This window comes from Leuciscus leuciscus (assembly GCF_965113295.1).
Source record: "Leuciscus leuciscus genome assembly, chromosome: 22".
Taxonomy (NCBI): Eukaryota; Metazoa; Chordata; class Actinopteri; order Cypriniformes; family Leuciscidae; genus Leuciscus; species Leuciscus leuciscus.
This window is the reverse complement of record NC_138746.1, coordinates 37823436-37830852: the sequence shown is the minus strand read 5'-3', so window position 1 is coordinate 37830852 and position 7417 is coordinate 37823436. Positions and strand designations below refer to the sequence as shown.

At 37.7% G+C, this 7417-nt stretch overlaps 1 protein-coding gene across 4 annotated transcripts in view; it reads right to left on the bottom strand.

Annotated features, from left to right (window-relative positions):
• Positions 1-5776: 5776 nt before the first annotated feature.
• LOC309486599 (von Willebrand factor A domain-containing protein 5A-like) overlaps positions 5777-7417 on the bottom strand; it is a 38129-nt gene continuing 36488 nt past the window's right edge. For all 4 annotated transcript variants that reach the window (XM_082153947.1, XM_082153949.1, XM_082153950.1 and 1 more), the window contains one exon: positions 5777-7417. This exon is cut by the window's right edge and continues 378 nt beyond it. The gene's annotated coding sequence lies outside the window, so the exon portion shown is untranslated.

Here is a 7417-nt window from a genome sequence, read left to right as displayed (position 1 = left end):
GGGCAGCTCGGCGTGCACGATGACCGTGACATTTTGGACGGTGATCACTGTACAGCATTTGCGGCAGATCCGAAACGACCGTAGCGGCATAGATATCTAAACTAGATGTCGCCTTAAAGACATTCGTTCCAATGAACTGCCGTAGACAAGGCGACTTCTAGTGAATATATCTATGCACCAGTCTGCGTACACGTCACACACCAGGATGCGCGCGCGCCCTCAAAGAGGTAAAAACGATATAAATACTGTTCGTTTTCTCACACAAACCGCTCGTTTCGTGTCTTAGGCCATCAATGTGTACTAACGATGGGGAATTGTTTAAATTTGGACGATGGGGAATTGTTTTCATTTGGACTCTGTGCATGCTCTTTGAGACAGTGACCACAGACCTGCATTAAATGACTGAGTGTCAAATATACATTTAGAATTTACAATTGTTCCTTGAACTCTTAAATTCGATGAACAAAACCTGCAGCTCTTGTTGACAGACATCTTATTCTAAACATAATCCTCTGATCATTCGGACTTGTTGTTTCCGGCCGGTTTCGGCGCATGACATACGTCACGACCACACGTTAGCGATTGGCTATGGCAGATCCTGAGTGACTCTGGGCAGATCCAATAGTTTTGAACTTTAACAGCGAACCCGCCTACAAGGAAGTAAACGTTTCTCAATGGAGAGAGGCCAGACTCTGTACAAATGAAATGTACGAGAGTCTGGTAGAACCAGGCTAGGCAAATACACAAAACACATACATTTCCCAAAATATGTGTGAAAGCTGCAAAAGACAAAAGAAACTCTTAAGGAATGGCAAAACATTGGCATAGGCCAGCTGCTAATAGGCTGTTAACACCCTCAGTTATGCTACTAGAGCTGCAACAAATATTTATGTGCTCCAATAAATCTCAATCTTCATAAACTTGTAGCAAAGCAAAGTTTATAAGAACAGAACACATAGGAAATTTAACATGTACTGTAACTCTTAAATTTAGCCTATTACAAATATTACATACAGCACCATATTACTACAATCAGTGGATTGGTGTATATTCTTAAATATCATTCTATGCCATACCATAGAAAAGATTTTTCGTTTAGTTTTTACACGTATATTTAATTTTTATTTTAATACCAGACTAAAAGGATTGAAAACCTTGAAGCTGTTGACAGTTTATTTATAATGACATAATGAAGCCGCAAGATAACAAAATAAACAACATTAAAACAACTTCTCACTCTCAATAATTCCTACCTTTAGTAGCTTCATTACTATACAACTTCCATCACAGACAGACAACACTGTAGAAGTTCAGCTAGTGGGTATTTATGCTCATGGACACAACCACTGACAGACATGCAAGCAACCAGAAATTAAGTTCACCAAATGAACAAACCTCAGTATTATAAGCTTTTTGAACGTACCCTAATAAATAAATAAAATTATATAACAACATATTTCACCATTACAAAGTCTTTCAAAAAAAAAAATCCTTCAATGAAAAAAATCACCTTTAACCCCCAGTTTGGTTTCTCCCACCTCCCATGATGCACCACAGCAAAGATATAAAAGACCATTTTAGTAACAGCTCTGGTTTTTCAACAGGTTCAAGCAAGCTGTCAGGGTTCTCAAATGGACACATTTTTGTTTGATTTTCCAACATAAAGCATGCTTTAACCAAACTTAACTGTTTTACATTTTATGTCGAAGTTGAAATTTTGCTGATTATCTGTTCTATATAAATATATAAAATGAAAAAAGGTAGGGAGATTATCATTTCTATACATGACATTTTGGGACATTCATCATACATTCAACAATGTACATTCATCATTTGGCTATTTTATATCCCAAGGCAATATGTTAATATTCTTTTTTTGTAAAACAGGTAAATTTGTGGCAGCGGTTTATAGTTTAGTTATTTAATTTTGTCATTACGATTGTAAAAGCCCTATTGTGGTATTACGATTAAAATGCTGAAATTCGTCTTATTTCCATATTTTCTGTTTTCACTGAGTCGGGCTAACGTTATGACACACGAGTTTACCTGCATCTCCAGACTCTCACCTGCTGCTTGTTCGTTGTTTTCTTTTTCTGTCAGGATTTGGATGAAAGATAGGTTGGAACATTCTTTTAACTAATATATTTGATAAAGGATGTTTTACATTATTAAACCATGTAAAAACATGTCATCTGTGGTTCTTTAATGCGGAGAAATCAGCTCATGTTTTTGCATAATGTATAGTTAATGCAAGCCAAACGTATCTGTTTTGAAATGTTCCTATTTGTGTCTTTATAAATTATGAAATATAGCACGAAAACATGAAATATTTTTTTTATTTTTTTTTATTCACTCACATTCACTTTTCACTCTGTACATGCTACCCTTGGGAGATATCATTAGGAAGCATGGCATTAGTTTTCACTGTTATACTGATGATACTCAGCTCTATATTTCTTCACGCTCCGACGAAACTTACCAATTCACAAAATTAACGGAATGCATAGCTGATATAAAAATTTGGATGACTAGTAATTTCCTACGATTTTAATTACTGGACAAAAAACTTCCTCACGTAATAATCTAGAATATTGTCTAACACTTGATGGCAGCTTTTTCATCGTCGGTTAGGAACCGGGCTGTGCTCTTTGATATAAATCTTTCATTTGAAAGTCACGTGTCTAGGGTCTGTAAAACCGCATTCTTTCATTTTAAAAATATATCTAAATTACAACATATGCTTTCAAAGAAAAATGCAGAACAATTAGTTAATGCGTTCATGACCTCAAGGCTAGATTATTGTAATGCTATTATGGGTGGTTGCCCTGCACGCTTAATAAAAAAACTACAGCTGGTCCAAAACGCTGCAGCTCGAGTTCTTACCAGAACCAGGAAGTATGACCATATTAGCCCGGTTCTGTCAACACTGCACTGGCTCCCTATTAAACATCGTGTAAATTTTAAAATATTGCAGATTACTTACAAAGCACTAAATGGTTTAGCTCCGCAGTACTTGAGCAAGCTCTTAACGCATTATAGTCCTTCACGTCTCCGGCCAGTTGAAAATACCTAGAATATCAAAATCGCCTGCTGGCGGTAGATCCTTTTCCTATTTAGCACCTAAACTCTGGAACAGTCTTCCTAACATTGTCCGGGAAGCAGACACACTCTGTCAGTTCAAAGCTAGACTAAAAACACATATTTTTTTACCCTGCATTCATATAGAACATTATACTTTTATATTATTCAATTCAGTTAAATAATTATTAGGCTGCATAGATTAGGTCAGCCGGAACCGGGGACACTTCCTATAACACCCGATGTACTCGTTACATCATAAGAAGAATGGCATCTATGCTAATGTTAGTCTTTCTGTTTATTTACTGAAGTCAGCCAGATCCGGGCCGTATCCAGATCAGATGGTGGACCTGTGCCTGGACACAACGACAACGCATCCCTGAAGTGCCAGCCTCATCTGCCCTGTGAAGGCCTCATCGACACGACAGCCATTGGCACTGATCCTCAATAAACTCGTCTCCATACCGGCGTGACTCCGACTTCCAACCAGAGGGAACTGGATAAATATTCGGAATGTTCTGATCCAATCTGACTTCTGACCTGTAACACTGCCTGGATCATAATCATACACTGTTCGCTCGTTGGCCATAGGAGAACTGGTCCCCAACTGAGCCTGGGTTCTCCCAAGGTTTTTTCCTCCATTCTGTCACCTGATGGAGTTTTGGTTCCTTGCCACTGTTGCCTTGGCTTTTGGCTTGCTTAGTTGGGGACATTTAATATTCAACAATATTATTGATCTGCCTTACTGAAGGTGGGAAGAAACTTTTTTGAATTATTTTCATGTTATCACTCTGAAGCAGCTTTGATACAATCTGTATTGTAAAAAGCGCTATAGAAATAAAGGTGACGACTTGAATTGACAAACTGATATAAGACAGGACATAATCAGATATATGACAGGACATAAACTGATAAAAAATAGGACATAATTAGATATATGACAGGTCATAAACTGATATAAAACCGGACACAATCAGATATATGACAGGACACAATCATATAACAGGACATAATCAGATATAAAACAGGAAATAATCTGATATAAGACAGGGTTAGCATTCATTCATTAATTTAATTAATTATATTTTATTTACTGACAATAATAAGAAACATGAATAAATGAGTAAAAGATTTTAAAAAGCAACCATCACAATAAAAAAATATATACAGTATATACGAGTCAACAACTCATGAAACAAAGATTTATTCAAACTTATTGTTCTAACAATCACATATTTACAGGCAGTGAACCCCACATCCTACTGCCATCTCAACACAGCTGTTCTCATTCTTCAGCTTTATTCTGATGAATCAGCTGACCACCGTTCCCACCTTCACCTGTCTCTGCCGTCCATCATGTCCCTCATTGTTGCAGTCAGACTGGAATCTGATCATGGATGGGAAAGGGACATCAAGGCTATCCTGGCCTGAGGACACCATCTGCCTCATCACCTCATACAGAGAGCCTGTACAGAACCATGTGAGACTCGTCTGAAAAATATGCCATATGCATCAGACGTTCAGCCAACAATCCATGGGCGTGATGTCTGAGGCTAAGATTAGTTTAGACCTGACTCTGAAGTAGGAGATTACAGTTTTTATCGATTGCTTAAACACTATAACCAGGCTTTTGAACTAAAATTTCAAAACCATAATGCCATTTATCAAAAAGCACACCCATTTCCCTAAACTATAAACACTATTCCCTGTTTTGACACATGAGTCAGATTTGTTGAACTGTCAATATTGTTCACTCAAGTCAGCACAGCTTCAGCTCAGTTACACACAATTACCCAGGTGGAAACACTAAGAGTCGAAATTTAACAGACATCAATCAGAACCTTCAATAAAAGGGCCCAAATCAGTTTGAGTTTATTGAACAATGGATCCAGAAAGACATGAAAGAAGAGATCGAGGAGGGATAAGAAGGAGGAGGAGGAGGAAGGGCAAGGGCAAGAAGACAAGCAGTCTCAGATGAACCACAAGCAACATAACTTACCAGTTTTGGAAATGTTGATTTGAATTTATTGCACCAGTGTGTTAGACTATGTTGTAGTTTGTGTGTGATTTTGAGGGCTTGTGTGTCCTGTCTGTGGGCAAAGTTTGGTTTTTCAGCAAGAGTCAATGGTTTTGTGTGTAGAGCTTCATTTTGACCTGAAAATAGGATGTTTGGGGAATTGGGTGAGACATGTTTACAGTTTTGAGAATACGAGGCATAGTTTCAAGAAATGTGTTTAAGCAATCGAGAAAAACTGTAATTAGTTCTTCCAAAAGGAGTTCCTAGAACTAAAATCGTTTCTAGTTCCTGCGGTGTGAACACGCCGAAATCCAGGAACTTACGCCAACAGGTCTAGGAACTTGCTTACTTCAAGTTTAGCACACAACGTCTGTCAGCGCAGCGCGTTTTCGAGCATGTGGATATTGTTTTTCTTAACATGAACGTGAAACAATATAAACACCATAACCATATGCTGACTCAAGTGTAGGCTATATGTTTCTGTACGATAACTGGCACAGTCTGCTATATTCGCTTTTTTTCCCGTTGGCGCAACTTGAGCTTAATACTGAGAAATGTTCCTAGATCGAATATGAATTGTGAGCTTGGGTGAAAGCTTTAATCCAGGACAGAGGATAAGCGTTCTGCTCTTGGCTATGCTGATAGAATTTACTCAAAACGGTAAGAGAGGAGAACTGAAGGTCTGATAAGGTAATCTTTATTAAGTTATTTTTCGACAAGGCATGAAACAACTTTAGGCTCAGCTAAGCCAGTTTTACTGCATAGAAAGAACGCTGACCCTAAACTCTTGAGAAAGTCCAGCAATTAAATTATCTACAAAATCTGAATCAGCTGACGTTATATCTTAAGGTTTTCTTTTAGTTGAATACATTAAACAATGTGTGTTAACAAAAAAATATAAAGAACAAAAGCATTTATATGCATTTCTGTAAAATCTATAGACATCTTATGGCTCGTTTCCACTTAGCGGTACGGTACGGTGCGCTTCGGGTCGATAAACCATGAATCGGCTAGAGTTTCCACTGCCAACAGTTCCCTTACATGATAGGCGTGGTGTAGCCTATGCCAGAAAGAAGCGATCGATGTCATTTTCGCGCGAAATTCTGCAAATGGACCAGCGCGTTATTGAAAGCGTCAGTCAGCTCGCTCTGCTACTCCGGTTATCTCGGTGTGTATATTTTAGGCAACAATAAAACGAAATATGTTATAAAACACCACACTGCCTCTTTACGTTTTCATTTAAAGAAATCTTAAACATTATAGCCACACAAATGTGGTTCAGGCAACGCGTATTGATTATATTCACTGCATGTAACATTAGCCTATTTATAACATAACAAAAAATATTTAACACAACCCTGCCTCTTTTCGTTTAAATTTGAAAAATATTAGACTTATTAATATGGTTCAGGCAATATGTGCATTTGTACTCTGATCATCTTCACTGTAATAAAATAAAAAATGACAAAACTAAACTCTGTCTGTTTTTGTTAAATTTCAGTTTTATCAATAATAGCCACTATAAAAGTATAAGTAAAAAGTACAAGAGGCTATACAATAAGAAATAAAGCAAACAATTCAGTCAAACATACAAAGTCAGCGCTCTAGTCTAACCTTACAACAGTAAAGTTAAATAGCCTAAATATAAAGTTATGAAACTTCACTTAGCCCTCAGGCAAAACGATTGGCCAGGGAACAAATTATAGATTCACAAGACCAAAGATCGATCGCTAGGTCTACACAAGACGAATTATATCTCATGTTTAACCACTACAGAGACGTCAGAGTCAGCGGCAAACGTCAGAAAGACCAGCCGAGGAAAGGCTGTTCCAGGCGGGGTACATGAGCGCAGAGTGCCCAGTGATCGCCTGGATCTCACAACCTGGATCAAATTTTCATAAATCTTTATAAATAAACCACAGATTTGAGCTTTAAACAAAGTACATTCTCGCCTGAAAAACTCTTCAAATTACATTTCGTGACACAGTAACAGTAGTATTATATTAAACTGTATATTAAAAAATGGCGCTTCTTATGTTGTCATTCCCCTTGTAGCACGCGCAAGTGACGATTCTCTGTCAACCAATCAACATCCTGCAGTGAGTCTAGCTCCACCCTTTAGTACCGTACCACTGTGCTAGGTACCACAACGGAAGGGTACCCAAAAAGTGGTACGGTCTCATGAGTACCATACCGTACCGTACCGGTCAGTGGAAACGAGCCATTATTAAAATGATCATCCTTGGCAGTTAATAATTACAAATATCTCTTTTCTGACTAATTCTTAACTGTAATGCATTCTAAATATCAGCCAGATAATTA